Source organism: Haliotis rufescens, unplaced genomic scaffold, assembly GCF_023055435.1.
Source record: "Haliotis rufescens isolate VD_foot unplaced genomic scaffold, xgHalRufe1.0.p SCAF_15, whole genome shotgun sequence".
NCBI classification, from domain to species: domain Eukaryota; kingdom Metazoa; phylum Mollusca; class Gastropoda; order Lepetellida; family Haliotidae; genus Haliotis; species Haliotis rufescens.
This window is the reverse complement of record NW_025963835.1, coordinates 119342-140981: the sequence shown is the minus strand read 5'-3', so window position 1 is coordinate 140981 and position 21640 is coordinate 119342. Positions and strand designations below refer to the sequence as shown.

At 37.6% G+C, this 21640-nt stretch overlaps 1 protein-coding gene across 2 annotated transcripts in view; it reads right to left on the bottom strand.

Annotated features, from left to right (window-relative positions):
* LOC124142099 (ubiquitin carboxyl-terminal hydrolase 32-like) overlaps positions 1-21640 on the bottom strand; it is an 84534-nt gene that overhangs the window by 61947 nt on the left and 947 nt on the right. The gene's annotated exons all lie outside the window — the stretch shown is intronic.

The following is a 21640-nucleotide window of genomic DNA, read 5'->3' as shown; positions in this document are numbered from 1 at the left end:
GTATTTGGCAAGTGTATAACATTAAACACATGATAAAAATGGCTATTTGAAATCACCAGATATACCAAGGATTTAAAAATGATATTGTGATGTGTAGCATGTGTAGTGGAAGGAATGAACCTCAATTTACTAAAGTACCAGTAATACTGCAAACCCTTAGAAAAGACCCATGTGGATCCTGGGTAATATTTTGGTCCCCAGCAACCTATGTTGGTCGTGAGAGGGCGACTAAATGGTCACGTGTCACGTTGTGATGTCAATCACAGGATTGTCTGGATTCAATTAATTACAGATTGCTGGGATATAGCTGGAATATTGCTGAGTGCATTGTTAAAAAACAACACAGAAAACAGGGCTAGAAATGTATTGTTTTCAAGTGTGCCGCAGGCAGCTCACAAAGACAGTGGGTTTGAACTTAGGAACTCGGTAATCTCGTTTCAGCGAGGCTAAATGACTCTTGTAAGGGTGCCCTTAAGCATAATGTTCAGGCACCAGGAACTAATTTATCTGTGCAATCGACACTAAAATACAAGTAATGTCATGCCCTTCAAAATAGCTGTACTACAGTTGACATTGTATCTTTCCGTCCCCTGAATGAGTGAGTGAGTGACAACTTCCTGAGACAAGGCAATTACATTACTATATCCATGATAACTTTGACTGGACTACTGAGTCTATGCACAGTCCCATAAAAAAATCTGCCGTGCAGATTACAGTCAATTGTATCGCCCACTGCACTTTGACAGATATTCATTAAAGATCTTGATTATCAATCAATTTGTCTTGATTCAGCACCGCCATTATGAGTGAGGCAAATTCAAGTGATGTGGAATCTGATTGTCAATAGGAGGTACCGTATTTTCTTGAGTATAGTGCGCACTTTTTTCGAAAAAACACAGCTGTGTAGAAGGGGGTGCGCATTATATACGAATTATGAGTTTGGATGTTTTTTCCCCCCATGGAAAGACATTACCGTGAGCACAAAACACCAGAAATACCATGTCAACAAATCCATACTGAAGTACGCAAAATAATCATGTAATTACACTGTCTGGCTATAAAAAGTGTTCTTTGTATATCTGGACTTATGTTTGTAACTTATTTCATTAATTTTATTCAAAATTCCTCTTAATTTTGTTTTTATTAATTTCGGCGAAATCGTGTGTGAAGCGATCGGAAGTTTGCCCAACTCATCGTTATTAACAGCAACCACGGTCAGAATACCGCTATTGACGCCTATTGATACATATATCATAAATGACATTCTTTGACTCGTTAAAAGTCATATTTGTTTTTGTTTGACGATTCTATGTCAACAGGAAATTCTCGCGATCACGAGATCATGTGCGTGAGCATTGACGGTGACTGGTCAGACTGGTTCAATGTAAAAAATAATACCCGGAAATAGCGATCAGCTGCTTCGCTTAGGGTTATTATTATTTTAAATATGTTTAGTAAAGGCTACATATAATTAAGAAAATAATGGAATATATTATTCCTGATAAAAGAAATAGTTTCAGATACAATTGTTGCCGATCCTTGCAATTAAAAGTCCTATAAAGTTATATCATTGGGTGTGTCTTGACCGAATCACCGGTCGATTCCAAGAAAACGTGTGTACAGCTGACTGCTGTTTCCGGCTTAGTTTACGAGAAAATACACAAGGTAATCTTAATCCCTAGATATAAAACAATGCCTAGCAGAACAATAAATACTATTTAAACGGTAAATAAACATGTCTGGTGATTTTTTATCTCAAATTTCGAATTTGTACTGACGAAGTTTCTCATCACCCGTTCGTTTGGCGGACTTTGCTGAAAGGGTACGGTGTAATGTTTTTCTGCGCATAATATTCAAATTTCTTTTTTTCCAAAATCTTGAACCCGCTAGAGGGGGCTGCGCATTATACATGGGTGCGCACTATAGAAGTATATATAGAAGGGACATAACTCCTAATAGCCACTGGTGGCGCTACAATTAAGCCTTGAAATTCCAGTCTATATTGGGAAGGGTGGAAACGGGACCTTCCCAGTCGGTTAACTCCATGGCCTCGGTGAGTGAGTGAGTGAGTGTCATTAAACGGTTGCTAGGCAGGTAACGCAAGACCCGTTTCTTACTCTTGCTTACTGTCATAAAAGACTGCCTCAATCTATTTCAAGGCATAAGCTTTCTCATGATCCAATTGATTGATTAGCCATTCTAAATGATTCATAAGAATACCACTCTAGTATATTGATCCATGCTGTGGTGAGCAGGTCATCCCACATGGTGTCTCACTTAAACCGTGGATATCAGCTTGGCTCTACAAATGTCAAAACATTTCCGTTGAGTCAAGAATAACTTAAACAACTAAGCAAATATCCATTCACTGATTCACAAGAGTTCATAGAGTTTATGTCACGTCATGACAGATTAACTGTAGTAACATGAAAGAATCGGGTAGTCATGCCATGACAGATTAACTGTAGTAACATGAAAGAATCGGCAGATAGTCATGTCATGACAGATTAACTGTAGTAACATGAAAGAATCGGGTAGTCATGCCATGACAGATTAACTGTAGTGACATGAAAGAATCGGCAGATAGTCATGTCATGACAGATTAACTGTAGTAACATGAAAGAATCGGGTAGTCATGCCATGACAGATTAACTGTAGTAACATGAAAGAATCGGCAGATAGTCATGTCATGACAGATTAACTGTAGTAACATGAAAGAATCAGGTAATCATGCCATGACAGATTAACTGTAGTAACATGAAAGAATCAGGTAGTCATGCCATGACAGATTAACTGTAGTAACATGAAAGAATCGGCAGATAGTCATGTCATGACAGATTAACTGTAGTAACATGAAAGAATCAGGTAGTCATGTCATGACAGATTATCTGTAGTAACAGGAAAGAATTGGGTAGTCCTTAAATTTTTTTGAGTAGTATACTAAATTACTAATCATATAACCTACAAATTCCAATGAACCTGCATATGCACAACAGATAATATCTCCTGACTAGCTGTTGTTTAGATTCATGAGCTAAAAACCATTTAGTAGTATTGACCATGTTAATTTTTGAAAAATTATTAAAAAACATAAAAATAATAATTGTATTGTAACATTTTATGTTAGCATGATTAGAAACAGCAGTTTTCTGTCAGAAGAAATTGCAAGCATCAGCATCATTAAGATTGGAAAAAAATAATCAGTAAATCTTGATCACATTTGTGTAAATTAATAATCAATCTGAATGGGCCTTTTGCATGATTGTTGAGCTTTAAGACCACTCCGTACATAATGTTGATCAGATTGTTATTGACATCCAGGCATTGATTAAAACCGCCATGAATGTGATGTACGTCCAGTTATTGACGTTGTTTGAAACCACTGAAAACATCACAAATAGGAGCAAGTCATTGGACCATTTGCTGTTTTATCTTGTTCATCAGTTTCCAGCAATAGTTCCTATCAGTCTGGTAGCAGGCACGGGGAGTCTGGCAGCAAGTCTACCAGAACTCGGGGAAGAGGTGTTACTACAAATGTGGGCTAAAACTAATGGAGGAAATTTCCAGCTATATGATGGCAGCTTGTAAATAACTGAGCCTGGACCAGACCATCCAGTGATTGAACTCATGAGCATTGATCTATGTTACCTGGATACACTGACATGCATCAACCAAGAGTGAGTGAGTGAGTATGGTTTTACGCCGCTTTTAGCAATATTCCAGCAATATCACGGCGGGGGACACCAGGAATGGGCTTCACACATTGTACCCATGTCGGGAATCAAACCAGGGTCTTTGGCGTCACAAGCGAAGGATTTAACCACTAGGCTACCCGACCGCCCCCACATCAACCAAGAACTTCAGCCTGTGTGCACATCTTGCGTAAATCAGCTACACTACGTGAACTTACACAGGATGCACATTTTTTTTTACATTTACAATTCCATGAACACCAAAAAATATGGAAGTCAATTCTTAATAATCTGATAAGTCGAACCTCAAGACACCCCATCTCCCAAACAATGATGTATACAAAGTGATCATCAACATGATTGATTTAGATTTTTATTAGCTGGACTATCTTAGTGCAAACGCTACCAACCAGATTAGCAGAGTTTTAATGTAATTAGCCCAATTCTGTGAATATAGACTCCTCAGAGGACAATGACCTGGTTATACTATCAATGTTAATTATCTTCCTTTATACAGCTTCCAATCATCGCCAGAAAAACTGACACCCGAGCATAGAAAATAACTGGTAAATAGAAATATTGAATTTGCTTGTCAATTACCAAGATCAATGCTTTTGACAGTGTGTCATGATTGACACATACAATCTAGGTGCCTTTGATTGGTAAATAGCAGGGTGTTATTACTTAATCAATCACGTTATACAAGACTAACACCTCACTGCTGTATACCGCAGCCTGTGAGAACACTTAGCCAGCGTGTACACGCAATTAACATTCAATCAACAACAACATGGGAGTGGCAGCATACCAACAGGCTAGAGGGTCAGTTTTAGGTGGGTTACACAGGCAGTACAAATACCTTACACATAAACTCACAACGAGACACAACGAACATACAGCCACTTGTCTGACACCAGTACAATTAATGAAGGACTAGTGACAGTTCCTTGTGGACCACCACTTTTACTATTGGTCAAAATTATGCATGCAAATCAAAGACTCCTGATGAGAGATTTAGGGGGGGGTCCCTAGATTCAGATACTTAAGTCTGTGACTTTAACCTCTGGTCCGAAGCCACAGTTTAGTAAACTTCTGTTCGGTCTAGTAATAGTAGTATTCTCAGCTGGTAGGAGTGTATTAATAAGATCAAATTCTACAGAAAATGGTCATTATATGTATGTTAGGCCTATCAAAAAAGTATGTTTGGTTCCTATTACGTGGGAAAATAAAAGAGGTTTGGTAGGAAAATTATTTTCCTTTTTAAAATATTTTACATGGCATATCTATCACTTAAAGTTTCTTCTTGTTGCATGGATGACAAGAAAAACTTTTTCCACCAACATGTCAAATATACAATCAATCTTTAGTGAGTGAGTGAGTTGGGTTTAATGCAGTATTCCAGTTATATCATGGCGTGTCAGCTTAATGTGGGAGGAAAGCCCGAAGTGATGCAGGTCTCAGACGTTTAACACGTCAGTGAAACCCACAAGCACGGGTATGGTGCTGACAAACCTAGAAACATAATTGGGGCGAACTGTGATTCGAACCCACAATCATAGGTTTCTGGCGAGCCCAAGGGATGCAACTCTGCAAAGCAAATCACGGCACCTTAGATGACTGGGCCACTCGTGCCCCCCGTGCCCCCCCCCCCCCCCCCCCCCCCCCCAATCAATCTTTAAACAGGGTAGGATTGGGAGTAGAATGTAGGTAGGGTCAGGTAACCGTAACCGTGCATATTGTTTTGGTACGCCTTATAACTATTCAGTAAGTAAATGTTTCAGGTGAAGTTGCATCCCTGCAGGGTACCCAAGAACAGAAGCCACACTGAAAACCCATTAGAGTCAGTATTTTGTAGGTTACATCATGCTTTTATCATGTCTCCACATACTTGATTACCAAGCATAAATATACATTGTCACAAGGTATTGTTGTAAAAAAATATAATTGCAAAGTTCAGGCACGGGCAACTTATTTTAACCATGCCATTGGCACTAAAATACAACGAATCTTGGTTGGACTATATATTCATAATCCAGCCTGTGTGTTGAACTAGACAGTGACACAAAACATGCACCAGCGCTTAGTTTGTGGTAGCATGTCATTGTCACCTGGTGATGTGTGTTGTGTAGTGCCTCATTGCATAACTCTAGACAGGTGTGAAACTGTATGTGGTGACACAGCTGCCTGTTTACACAAGGGTTAATGAGTAAGATAGTCCAATGATAACACCCTACCATCTTTTTACGTATTACAAAACTAAATTTGCATTTGGATCAATTTCTCATTGTCACAGATTATCTAGAAAACATGCTGCAATGGTTCCTAATCTCATGTCAACATAGCTCTGTTAATCATGTTAATCCCCTGCCACCGTACTTCACCACGTCCACAGGAAGGATACACCCTACAGTGAAACTGAGACACTGGAGCCTAATAGGTTTAACACTGACACATTACATCGCATCCACAAGGCATTCTATACATCAGTGTATAATCATAGGCTTCATAGAATATCCTGCAATGCCATTACATAAAACATATACTAGATTTTAGGCTTAAACCAAATCTGTATACCGTATTCGACGTAATAAGCGCTCTGCTCTAATAAGCGCCCATGGCGATATTTGCTAATATATTGGCTATCGAAAAATCCCAATTAGCACCCCTTCCAATTGATCAATGTACACAAGACTTATTTATTTGTGTATATTATAATACGCACCCGTGTGTTATATGCACCCTTAATTAGGGGCAATTAAATTCTGGAAAATATATCTGTCGTGTATAATACACACGTACTTTACTTTTGTATCATTTCAGGCTGTCAGCATAAACCACAAAATTAGCGATTTTTCAACTCTGTTTTTTTCAACAAAATTTTATTCTAATAAGAGCCTCCTATTTCTAATTTTGAGAGCGCCCTGTGTCGAATACGGTAAGTTAAATACCTGAAACAAATTTGAAATGCATAATCAAAATTGAGACTATCCTGACATGTTTTACGTATAGTAACATGGCGACATGGGAGTAACAGATACATTATACTGGTAGAAAGATAAGACAGATTGGGTAAATATTGTGTTAGAGGGGATACTGAGGAGAAATAGCATTTTGTTCGAATATGTCCTCAGTATGAATACTTAAGATTGACCGTATTCGACGTAATAAGCGCCCACGGCAATATTTGCTAATACATTGGCTAGTAAACAATCCCAATTAGCACCCCTTCCGATTGATCAATGTTCACAAGACTTATTTATTTGCGTATAATACACACTTGTGGGTTGCATGGGCAATTATGGGCAATTAAATTCTAGAAAAATATATCTGTCATATATAAACATTTCAGGCTATCAGCATATAAACAAAATTTACGATCTTTCAACTTATGGTACTTATTTGCCAGAATATTATCATGTAAAACCATCTGTCTACAAGTTTTTACAACTTTGTTCATGTGATAAATTGAGAGTACTAAAGACACTTAGCAAGTATGTTTATGAAGCATAGACTGTTATGTATAATTTAGTATGTATACTAATGTTTAGTTTGTTAATGACATTAACTTTAGAACATACAGATTTTATCTTAAATGTTTATTATAGAGCACTGTATATATGATCATGTATTTACTTTAAATAGAATTCCAATATCTTCGCCATCAGCGCTTTGTTTGTTTGTGTTTAACTCTGTACTCAGCAATATTCCAGCTATATGATGGCAGTCTGTAAATAATCAAGTCTGGAACAGACAAGCCAGTGATTGACATCATGAGCACCAATCTATGCAATTGGGATACGACATGCATCTCCCGAGTCAGCAAGCCTGATCACCCGATCCAGTTAGTCACCTGTTACAACAAGCAAGGGTTGCTGAAGATCAGTTCTAACCCGGATCTTGCCATCAGTTTGTGGTAGCATGTCATTGTCACCTGGTGATGTGTGTTGTGTAGCGCCTCATTGCATAACTCTAGACAGGTGTGAAACTGTATGTGGTGACACAGCTGCCTGTTTACACAAGGGTTAATGAGTAAGATAGTCCAATGATAACACCCTACCATCTTTTTACGTATTACAAAACTAAATTTGCATTTGGAACAATTTCTCATTGTCACAGATTATCTAGAAAACATGCTGCAATGGTTCCTAATCTCATGTCAACATAGCTCTGTTAATCATGTTAATCCCCTGCCACCGTACTTCACCACGTCCACAGGAAGGATACACCCTACAGTGAAACTGAGACACTGGAGCCTAATAGGTTTAACACTGACACATTACATCGCATCCACAAGGCATTCTATACATCAGTGTATAATCATAGGCTTCATAGAATATCCTGCAATGCCATTACATAAAACATATACTAGATTTTAGGCTTAAACCAAATCTGTATACCGTATTCGACGTAATAAGCGCTCTGCTCTAATAAGCGCCCATGGCGATATTTGCTAATATATTGGCTATCGAAAAATCCCAATTAGCACCCCTTCCAATTGATCAATGTACACAAGACTTATTTATTTGTGTATATTATAATACGCACCCGTGTGTTATATGCACCCTTAATTAGGGGCAATTAAATTCTGGAAAATATATCTGTCGTGTATAATACACACGTACTTTACTTTTGTATCATTTCAGGCTGTCAGCATAAACCACAAAATTAGCGATTTTTCAACTCTGTTTTTTTCAACAAAATTTTATTCTAATAAGAGCCTCCTATTTCTAATTTTGAGAGCGCCCTGTGTCGAATACGGTAAGTTAAATACCTGAAACAAATTTGAAATGCATAATCAAAATTGAGACTATCCTGACATGTTTTACGTATAGTAACATGGCGACATGGGAGTAACAGATACATTATACTGGTAGAAAGATAAGACAGATTGGGTAAATATTGTGTTAGAGGGGATACTGAGGAGAAATAGCATTTTGTTCGAATATGTCCTCAGTATGAATACTTAAGATTGACCGTATTCGACGTAATAAGCGCCCACGGCAATATTTGCTAATACATTGGCTAGTAAACAATCCCAATTAGCACCCCTTCCGATTGATCAATGTTCACAAGACTTATTTATTTGCGTATAATACACACTTGTGGGTTGCATGGGCAATTATGGGCAATTAAATTCTAGAAAAATATATCTGTCATATATAAACATTTCAGGCTATCAGCATATAAACAAAATTTACGATCTTTCAACTTATGGTACTTATTTGCCAGAATATTATCATGTAAAACCATCTGTCTACAAGTTTTTACAACTTTGTTCATGTGATAAATTGAGAGTACTAAAGACACTTAGCAAGTATGTTTATGAAGCATAGACTGTTATGTATAATTTAGTATGTATACTAATGTTTAGTTTGTTAATGACATTAACTTTAGAACATACAGATTTTATCTTAAATGTTTATTATAGAGCACTGTATATATGATCATGTATTTACTTTAAATAGAATTCCAATATCTTCGCCATCAGCGCTTTGTTTGTTTGTGTTTAACTCTGTACTCAGCAATATTCCAGCTATATGATGGCAGTCTGTAAATAATCAAGTCTGGAACAGACAAGCCAGTGATTGACATCATGAGCACCAATCTATGCAATTGGGATACGACATGCATCTCCCGAGTCAGCAAGCCTGATCACCCGATCCAGTTAGTCACCTGTTACAACAAGCAAGGGTTGCTGAAGATCAGTTCTAACCCGGATCTTGCCATCAGTGCATTAACCATAACAAACACAAACAGCCGATTTTGGCTGGCGTCAATAAAACGTATGTCTGTCTGTCTGTCTGTCTGAATTACACATAACACAGTGATTAGTGATGTAATATAGTAAATAGTTCTTAGAGATATTTAGCATGTTGAGCGCATTCAAAGATAATTTTGTGTGGGTAAACTTGTATGGGTTAGTCAGCACCTTGTACATATAGACATAAATATTAGGTTGCATTTTTCATTGTTTTTCAATATTAGGTTGCCCTGGCATGCCTGGTGCATGTTTTATCCAGCTAAATCAAGCCCTGAATTGGGTTACAGTGATTAAGTCTGCTTATCTGGAGCTCTGTTGAACTGTCTGATTGCAGTTATGGCTATGAGAAAATTGCTTATACAGTTAGCATGGTGATCAATACTGTGTATGTCATGCTGGTATAATCATGTGATAATCAATACTGTGTATGTCATGCAGGTATAATCAATGGATACTGTATGTCATGCTAGTATAATCAATAGTGTGTATGTCACGCTAGTATAATCAATACTGTGTATGTCATGTTGGTATATTCAATACTGTATGTCATGCTGGTATAATCAATAGTGTGTATGTCATGCTGGTATAATCAATACTGTGTATGTCATGTTGGTATAATCAATACTGTGTATGTCATGTTGGTATAATCAATACTGGGTATGTCATGTTAGTATCATCAATACTGTGAATGTCATGCTAGTATAATCAATACTGTGTATGTTATACTGGTATAATCAATACTGTAAATGTCATGCAGGTATAATCAATACTGTGTATTATTGTATGTCATGCTGGTATAATCAATACTGTATATCATTGCATGTCATGCTAGTATAATCAATACTGTGTATTATTGTATGTCATGCTGGTATAATCAATACTGTATATCATTGCATGTCATGCTAGTATAATCAATACTGTGTATCATTGTATGTCATGCTAGTATAATCAATGCTGTGTATCATTGTATGTCATGCTGGTATAATCAATACTGTGTATCATTGTATGTCATGCTAGTATAATCAATGCTGTGTATGTTATGCTAGAATAATCAGTGTAGCCATCAGATACTGAAACAGCTGGCTTAGTCTTTGTGATTGATATCATGAGCATCAAACTACGCAATTGGGATAATATGACATGCATCAACCAAGACAGCGAGTCTGACCACCCGATCCCATTAGTCGCCTGATGCCACATAGCCACCTGGTAAGCATGATAACAACATAACGTATTGCTCATGAAGAAAAGTAATTTTATCTCAACCTCTCCGCGACAGTCAGGGAGTTACTGGACACTATACACGACATCTTATTTACATAAGAAATTGAGAATAGATACCAACATTTTAACTGCAAGTCCCATGAGAGTGAGTGAGTGAGTTGGGCTTAACGCCGCTTTTAACATTATTCCAAAACTTTATATCACGGCGTGTCAGCTTAATGTGGGAGGAAAGCCCAAAGTGATGCAGGTCTCAGACGTTTACCACTTCGGTGAAACCTATGAGCACGGGTATGGTGCTGACAAACAAAGAAACATAATCAGGGCAACCCGGGATTTGAACCCACAATCATAGGTTTCTGGCGTGTCCAAGGGTCGCAACTCTGCACAGCGAATCACGGCCCAGCGGAAATAAACATTGTCACAAGGTATTGTTAAAAATATAATTTCTAGGTTCAGGCACCGGGAACTTATTTTAACCATGCCATTGGCACTAAAATACAACGAATCTTGGTTGGCTTATATATTCATAATTCAGCCTGTGTGTTGAACTAGACAGTGACACAAAACATGCACCAGCGCTTAGTTTGTGGTAGCATGTCATTGTCACCTGGTGATGTGTGTTGTGTAGCGCCTCATTGCATAACTGTATGTGGTGACCCAGCTGCCTGTTTACACAAGGGTTAATAAGTAAGATAGTCCAATGATAACACCCTACCATCTTTTTAGGTATTACAAAACTAAATTTGCATTTGGATCAATTTCTCATTGCGAATTGTGCACAGCGAATTGTGGCGCCTTAGATGACTGGGCCACCCGTGCCCCCAAGTCCGATGAGATATATTAGAACATGTCAGTTTGAATCATTAAAATCGATTCAACTGTAGCCATGGCAGCATGCACAACAACATTGACTGTCCAGGTCAGATTGTCTTCAATGGGTCACCAAATTCTCTTTCAAATCAGGAAAACCATGATATTGCGTAAGGCTTCACAAATTCTTCACACATTGATGGTACAGTCATCACTCTGGGATACCACTTTTAACCACTGCAAGCTTGACTGTCACAGGACCCACAAATAGAAAGTCCCTGATAGATCTTGGCACAGTTATGTCCCCTTTTATCATGAGAACAACAAAGGCATAACAAATTCTAACAACAAAACAGCGTTGTCACTACCCCCAACACCCCACCCTCACCCCTTCACCCCATGGGACACATAAGAATTCTGTGAGTTCATAGAGTAATAATTAAATTTTCGTTGTGTTCATGGAAATTCCTGCATTCTGATTAGCTGAATTGGTCACGTGTTATTGCATTCATTACCCAATGAATGTAAAGAATTAAGCCACGCCCACCGCGGCACACTACTTTTATTACTGCGGAATGTCGGGGAATCCCAATATTACAGTCGAGGGAATTCCCTTTCTGCTCACATGTATCGTCATGCACAGGACACTTAGCGACTTTCATTGTCCGAACTACCCTTTGAAATCGAAGGCCGAGAATGAATGAAACAGCAAACATGCAGGCTGGCTCGCCTGTTTTTTCCCCGCTCGTCTTGGTTCAACATTCATGTCTTCGGGTTTCATTTCTAACTAGCATTTCTCCAACTGTGTTTTACCGTAATCAGGGAAGTAATGTTTGAATCACGCAGTAAATGACCATGTTATTTGAAACAGCCGCCTTCTCTCGGACATATTTCTTCCGGTTCTTTACAGTCTGACTGTTGCAGTTCTTTTCGCCTCTTGCCTTAATTGACAGGTCCAATGAACATTGTTTTAATCCCACTCTCCGTTGATTGGCTACTGACTGTGTAGGCGTGTCAATTTATGTGCATAAACTAAACGATCACCTGATTCATGTCACGCCACTGTATGTATTCCTACACCTTGAATGTTTATCAATGTCATCATTTTTGTCTGTTTTGATATATGCAACTGTTTTGGGTTAAACTATTGTAGATAAAACATGTTTTACGTTGTTGAATTTAATTATAAGCATTGACTGTATATTTTTTTCGGTTCATTCTCAAGTATGTATCGAAAAACCGATGTGCAAACTTTTGTAAGAATCCGCAACGCGGGTTCATACTGTTTGCACATCAGTTTTTCGATTCATACCTCAATGAACCGAAAAAATACACAGTCAATCCTTAAGTGAATATAATCTAAAAAAAGAGTCCTAGGCTAAAAAACAACAACAATTGGTTCTCAAGCAATGTTTTTAAAAAATATAATGCGGCAGGCGGTGTCTTCTCTGCTTTTTGTTGCTCAAACTAGTACCGTATGTAACCAAATAAAACAGCTGTGTAACCAAATAAACAATTGTGTACAATCAACCTGGGAAAAGGACTCCCAACATAATTGTATTCCTTGATGAGAAAAATATTGGAATACAGTATTTAACTACTGTTGGACATATTTAAGGATTTTTTAATTTAAGAAAAAAATGGAAATAAAAACTAAAAAATGTGACAAACTTTATGATGGTGCGCGAGGTGCCTCAGAACCAATACTATTATTGTTTAAACATAATTTACAGGACCAATTTTCAAACCCAGTCTTGACAAGTATCTCTTAGATAAGCATACAAACTTTCATTCATGTAACGTCAGTAGTTTCTGAGAAAACCTGTCCCCATTGTAGCAGTATGTACAAAGTTGAAAAGTTGGAGCAGGGGCCATAACTCTGTACAAAATAAATTTACAACACCAATTTTCAAACTCATTTGAGATCATGACCAGTAACATCAGTGTGTAAAATTTCATTTCTCTGACTTAAATGGTTTTTGAGAAAACTTGTCCCCTTTGAGAAGCAGACGGACGGAAGGAAGGACGAACAGATTGATGGACAGAAGAAAAGATGGACTCTGTTCCTATATCCCCCCTAGTGTGCAAAGTAAAACATAAATATTATTAATACTGGTAGGTCTGTGCTCTTCAGAACATAATGAACGATACAATCTGAATCGCTTTCAGAAATGTTGAAGAAATTGAAAAAAAAAATGAAAAAAAGAAGAATCATGTGGCCTCTATGCCTGGAGCACTGCCCACTTAATATTCTAGACTGATTTGAAATGAGCAATTTTTCCTTTAAAAGGAGAAGAGTCAGAAGACAAACAATTGTTTTCATACTCACAACACATTTTTAGGTATTCTTGTGAACAATCACTTTATGGAAACCTGAGGCAAAACAGGTATTTTTAAATATGTTCTGGAAGAAATCAAATTATTTCTATCCAAACAATGAGACAATGATAGTACAAGAATAACATGCTCTGTTGAAACCTACCACACACTAACCACCTGCTACACACAATCAAATTACTGAGGCAAATAGAGCACTACTGGCCCCAAATAGCTTGTATTAATATAGCTGCCATAACAGTCAGAACACACACACACTCACTAGAGGTAGATGACTTCAACAAACTTGAGCATGTTCAGACCTAACAAATAATGGTAAAAGTGTCTAATGACTAAAGGCACACAGGTTTGCTTGCGAGATGACACAACGCTGGTCGGGTTAGGAGACTTTGTTAGGGTAGCACTGACATGACGAGCACTGTAGTGTGATATTGTAATATCTGGTTATAATAAAATATGTAATAACTGACCAGTAGTTTGAGCTATATGAAGTTTGTTTGTTGCAATATTCCAGCTATATAATGGCAGTCTGTAATTAATCGAGTCTGGACCAGACAATCCAGTGATTGACATCATGAGCATCGATCCACGCAATTGGGATCGATGACATGCATCAACCAAGTCAGCAAGCCTGACCATCTGGTCCCGTTAGTTGCCTCTTACAACAAGCATAGTCGCCTCTTATGGCAAGCATGGGTTGCTGAAGGCCTATTCTACCCCGAATCTTAACGGGTCCTATATGAAGTAAAACATAGGCAATATAAATATATATGTTTTCACAATACGTAGGACTCACGTTATCACTGTCCATGTGTGTATCGCAGGGAGTGTACATAGGGTATATAATGTCAAGTTTGTTCGCACAGCATTACAGACAACCTAGTGTGATAGTGTCATAAGGACTGATACACTTGTATGGGATCAGCAGCACGGAGTCACAATAAACAGGGAAAGTAACACACATTGGCAATTAGTTGCAGGGATTGATGATAATTGATAGTACACAACACAGCATATACCATGATATACAACGCAATATGCAAAAAGAGAACCTTGATCTGTGAGGTATAGTCAACAATCTGTGCCAGAATAGGTTATTATGGTTGGGAGTTTGGTGTTTGTCTGCCCTCACTTAGATTGATTGCAAGTTTCAGTCGTTTAGCCTCATCCAGCTCTTCAAACTGTGAAGGATTCGACACCTTTTTTAACTGATCCATCTTTAACCTAGGTCTCCTCAACCTTCTTCTCAGAAGCAAGAGATCTGGCTTTACGGGCAATCATAGCTCTGGACGTAAGTAGGTCTTCATTTCTAAACTTTGGTTTGTTGGGTAGTCGGACATGTTGGAACTTGGATCTAGACTGGAGGAGGGACCGTCTTTGGCATTACTTACAAAACAAACAATGATTGCTAGTGGTGGATCTGGCACAGAGTCTGGGTGTTTGGGCAGCCTGTGGCTGATGTCTATGTCACTAGGTTTAATGTCAACCTCCACCCACTTGGCTAGCTCAACAACAGTGTCATCAGTGCTTTCCCCATTACATTCAGAGACCTCCCATTATCATGACGTTGCTCCTACGTGAGTACTGTTCACTTCTATCCAGTCAGTCGGTTAGATCTTTAATAGCCTAGTCCTTTTCGTCAAGTTTGTCCTTAAGGGCAGATACTGACTGTTCCAGTTTCTTCTTCTGGGAGATGATATTTTCCATTTCTTCTATAAACATAGGTGTGATGATATCAGTAACAATGGAGCAGTCACTGCTGGCATCTATCATTATCTATATTCATCTCCATCCACACAAAGTCACTCAACCAAGAACATGTTGTTTTCGGATTTTACAGCCATACATTTTTTTTAAATAAATAATTTTTTTAGCCTGTCTATTCTAATCTAATCAATTTTTTACTTGTCAACCTCACTATTCCTGATAAAAAACAGCCATTACCTTAAAAATCGTTCTTTGTCTCTTTGACGTTTGAGAATCAGTAACTAGTCGCTTACAACAAAAATATAACATATAATTGCCTCCCTGCGCAAACACACGTTTTGTTTATTTCTTCAACAGACAGTTGCCAAGTTTGCCGTCTATTTATGACATAAGCGACATGTAGTTCGGTATTATCACTACAAATGTACGAGAAATGAAAACATATTTTAGGTTCGAAATTATCCTGCATATTGTATTGAAACTGATAAAGATGAATTGATACAATTGAAATATATCTTATCACCCGATAGGATGTGTGTTTCTTCACTTCTTTCTCGCCCTGCAAATGTTGCCATTCCACAATACGAGTAGACAAGTGGATTTTACACGCCCTAAATGTAATCTACAAAATTTGGTGCCAGGTTCAATATTGTTCAGAATAGTGTTTACCAGATAAATCTATTGTAGAGGATGACAATGTTTCAAAAGCATTGAATCCACATGATCCAAGTGATGCTTGCTTCATCTGACCCCAGCAAGGTGGAATGGAGATGGTAACTGCTGATTGGAGAGTTATAAATGACAATTTTAACCAAACAAACTCAATTGGGTCACTTTGTAATGTAATGACGTCATATAACAATGGGAAATGTGAGATCTCAGTCAAGAGACAATTAACATGATTAAGCCACCCTACAGAAATGCATTACAAGTTCAGCTTTGTATCTTCAAACTAATATGTTGAGCATGAGAATGGGAAATAAATAGAAGAACTCCACTAGGTACCTCGTGAATACAGACAATGTGTCACTCATTAATCAACTTCCGTGATCACTCGTACCTTGTTGGTTATAGAATACACACATCTCAGTCAAGGACTCAAATGTTTGCCCCCTTCCTTTATTCAGGCCTATGCATGTCACTGTATTTTGGCAACATGGGATGTTCTTCACAATATCAATCACTGGTTTGTCCCATCCAGACTTACAAAACATTGAATATAATCATATCTTGAATATCATCACTGCTGATAATTTTGGCAATGTTTTATTATCATGGTTATGATCATTAAAAGTAACATAAGCGCAAACCAGAATGAAACGAATCTTCAAAACTTTTAACTTTCTTTTGTCTCCTGCATCACCTCAGAAAAACATAAAATACAACCGGTTGGGCCTAACATGCCTAATCCTGCTAATACAAAGCAATAAAACAAGATTGATAATTCTTGTTATGCACAAACAAAGTCCACCAAATAACTGATCCTATGTACCATTCCATTATCATCAAGAATCTCAGGACCCCTAAGATCCGGTTAAAATAGGTCTTCAGCAACCCATGCTTGCCGTAAAAGGCGACTATGCTTGTCGTGAGAGGCGACAAACGGGATCGGGCCGTCAGGCTCGCTGACTTGGTTGATGCATGTCATCGGTCCCAATTGCTTGGATCGATGCTCATGATGTCAATCACTGGATTGTCATATAGCTGGAATATTGCTGAGTGCGGCGTTAAACAACAAACAAACAAACAAACAAGAATTTAAGAGTGATTTGTTCACCACATCCACCAACCATTAACCCCTGACATCACAAACTGTACATGCAACTGCCCATTTCATTCGACACAGGTGTAGTTGGTTCTTTATCATGTTTATGCCTGTAGGCTCCTCATCAATGATGAATTATTTATGACAATGAAAGATCACACAATCATATATTTGTGAGAATAATATACTCAGGCACTTTTTGGGTTCTTTCTTCTACCATAAAAAGGCTCTAAAATCCAAAATGGATAAATCAGTTTCAGTGTCTCATTTCAACATGTTCAGCTCTCCATGTTATTATCAGTGCTGTCTATAATGTGCCAGGTCAATGATGTCACGGTTCACTGGCACAGTGTAGTATGCACTCAGCAGGAGATATTTACTTTCCAGATGATCGACCCAACTCATCCCATGCACTCACTTGACCTTACTGCAAGTACTTATTCTCAGCTGCTTCTATTCAAATACATATAATCAGGGCTTGGCATGACCAGACTAACCTTAGTTAAAACATGAGCGTCACCATCAATATTACGCTGCAAGACAAACATAATACTTTTGAATCACATGCGAGTTGGGGAATGTTATCACAAAGGGTTACTTAAATAGCTAAGTGGGCTCGTAATAAATTTACTGAATTTTAGAAAGAAGTTAGAGATTGGCTACTGAAGATGCAACATGACATAGGGTTTGACATATAGTTTGGTTGGGAGAGTTTACATTCATCATTCAAATTCATATGCACTTCAATGAATTTGAATGCAAACTTTGAACATGTTGAAGTCTGAAGTTTGTATACGTCATTAAAATTGTATGCAAGCTTTGAACTTCAAAATACTTATGCACCTCAATACATTTGTATGCAAACTTTGAAGTTTGATATTTGTTTGCACCCTTGAAGTTATGCATGCACCCTTTGGAAAACATGAGATACTTGGGAAAAAGGCAAACACTTTTGTCTTAAAGAAATAATTGTACATAACACGTAACCATGTTAACAGCAGGACACAGAGTCCTGCAATATGTTCTTGACCAACATTATGTTTCTGAAATGCAAACATTTCAAGATTTGAAAAAAATATAAATTGGCATTAATAGTATTATAGAAAGGAGCCCAGAGAATCTTTCCACCTGAAACTAACGAAATGTAGACTTGCCAAAGTATTGTAGACTTGTTTAGGATATACTGATATGCTTGTTTAGGATATACTGATATGCTTGTTTAGGATATTCTGATATGCTTGTTTAGGATATACTGATATGCTTGTTTAGGATATACTGATATGCTTGTTTAGGATATACTGATATGCTTGTTTAAGATATACTGATATGCTTGTTTAGGATATACTGATATGCTTGTTTAGGATATACTGATATGCTTGTTTAGGATATACTGATATGCTTGTTTAGGATATACTGATATGCTTGTTTAAGATATACTGATATGCTTGTTAGGATATACTGATATGCTTGTTTAGGATATACTGATATGCTTGTTTAGGATATACTGATATGCTTGTTTAGGATATACTGATATGCTTGTTTAGGATATACTGATATGCTTGTTTAGGATATACTGATATGCTTGTTCAGGGTCTGTACAACGTGGAGTGAGAGACTACAATATTTTGCAATATTATTAAATATTGTTTAGAGTTCCCTCATGTCAGCTGCTTATTCTTTCTCATATTTACCAGCCTTGGGTGCACTCCCCCAAACAGTCTACCCAATGTCAATAATGTTAAATATCCAAGGGAGACTACTCAATTTTACCAGTCAGTGAAATTGAACCAGTTTTGTTCTTGGACAAAAAATGCAAGTGGTCTTTGCTCGCATTAATGAAACTTTGCATTAATGTCTCCAAAATGATTATCAACAATCTGCACACTTTGGATAGCGGAAATACCAACTTGAATACATACACAAACACGGTTTATTGAGCAGCAGTTGTAACAAGTATATAACAATGTCATGCAAAGAATAGGAATTACACAATAGGATTCTGGTGAGTTATCACTGCTGGGGTCAAGAGCATTGACCACTCCAACCAGTGAACTGACCACTCCAACCAGTGAACTGACCACTCCAACCAGTGAACTGACCACTCCAATTAGTGAACTGTTATTGGATCAATTATTTTATTGCCTTTGAACTTCCAGAATAAATATATAAACTGTGTGTTGTTTTCAGGAAAACACTGTTTATTGTAAGGAAGTGCCTTAGTCTGTGCAAATGAGCGGTGCTATTTGCTGTTAGATTGGATTTAGTTAAGGATATGAATCATTCCACTGGAGATGGGGTGGGGGTGGGGGTGGGGGTGGGGGTGGAGGAAGTCTCATTTATTTTGAGTCACATTTTTGGCTGGGGGTCAGCAGTCATATTAATTTGGAGACTCATTAATTTCAAGATCTACAGTATACATGGTATATGACAAAAACAATTGGATCACTATCAATCATGATCAATATTTCTTCAACCTATTTATGTAAATGTGTCTGTAATTATCATGACTATCATTAACATAAATATCAGATTCCATATCCTATGGTCAAATCTAGAAAACGTATTTCAGAACATTAATCCAATTCATCGTTTCTGATCATGCTTATTGTTGTTATAATGTTATTACAACCATTTTCAACTTATAAAAACCCAAACCATACCCAATCGCAAATGAAGATCTTGTAAATTCAAATACAAAATGGCCAATACCTATTCCAGGCTTAGGTATCAAATCGGTTTTTCAAATTTACACTGGCTGCCTATTTCCAATTTTTAAAATAAAAACCCGACACACTAAACAGTGCACAAAGAACGTACCCGATACTGTGCCATGATCATGAAGAAGTTATGGAGAAGACCATTCTTAGAGGTAAATTTTACGAAAATGCATGTCCAAAGCTCAGTCACATCGACATGTCAACTAGATCGTGCATCATGAGTTATAACATCTCAAGGTCACCCAGAAACATGTGACATAACATATGGGTCATGCATGTCTGCCATTTGTACTTGTTACATAAACATGATGAACATGACTGGTCAGACAACTGACCATTGTCCTCTGTGGAGTCCTCGTACCCTAGAATCTCTGCATCACTGCCACGACAACCCCTAGGTCTGTCTCACAGCCCCTCAACCATATCATTTTCCCTTCCACTCAGCCCTGAATCATGTCAGTTGAACACTATAACTCTAAAGGAAACGGTTTCTGAATCTCCCTTCACACTGGGGCTCCTTATAGATTTTAATGTAGTTTCTTATTTCTATCAAAATTATATATTAACTATGTGCTTGTCTTACCCTAAGTCTGAAATTATATTTTTGTACCGCTCCGCTTTTACTACCCACCATCCGTTGCCAACTAATACAAACACGACTCACATGTTCATAACGTTCTACTAGAGTATGATGCTGATTATGCACTGGTCTTCACAGGTTTCTCAGACGGCATGTTAAAGAAAAGAGACCAGCGTTAGAAACTAACAGTTTTAGTCCTCTAGTCCATATAATGATAACATATAGCAAAACCCTTAACAATGGCTAACATGGCTAATGTATACTAGTTCTTATGATACCAACTATTGGGCAGTTTGGCAAGGACTACAGGACTAGTGCCAATTTCTAACGTTGTAGACTGGATTGGAAATTAACGTAAGTAGGCTAGTCCACAGCCAGTACAATTCAGGAAGGACTAGTGACATATCCTCAGTATAGACTTCCACTTTTACCATTAGGCAACGGGTATGTTAGAGAGAGAGAGAGAGAGAGACTGACTACTATTTAACCATTGGAATTTCAAACATTTTTCTCAAACATGACAGTAATTAATATTTTAAATCACACATCACATGGTAACAATGTCATTCCAGTCTGCGACTTTAGCCATTAGTCCATTCTCTTCAGTCTAGTAAGCTCAGATAATAATTGTCCATTCAATAGCAGGGTTAGAAACTAACAGTTTTTGTCCACTAGTCCTTATAATGATAACATATAGCCAAACCCTTAAAATGGGCCAATTTCTACTAGTCTTAGGATACCTTTACTATTGGACAGTTTGGTAAGGACAACAGGACTAGTGCCAATTTCTAACGCTGAATAGCAATGAAAATATATTGACAATGATGCTAAAGGGCCAATTCTGGTCTTGTGGGCTTTAAAACTTTTGGCACTAACTGTTGTTCCATAACATACTCAACATAACACTTTGGTGAAACCTACGAGTACTGGTACGGTGCTCACAAATACCATGGTCAAAGCTCATATACAGTATTAAACAAAACCACAAACACACACATATTTATGAAATACATAAATTGATTTATCTCATCATTGTTATGCAGACTC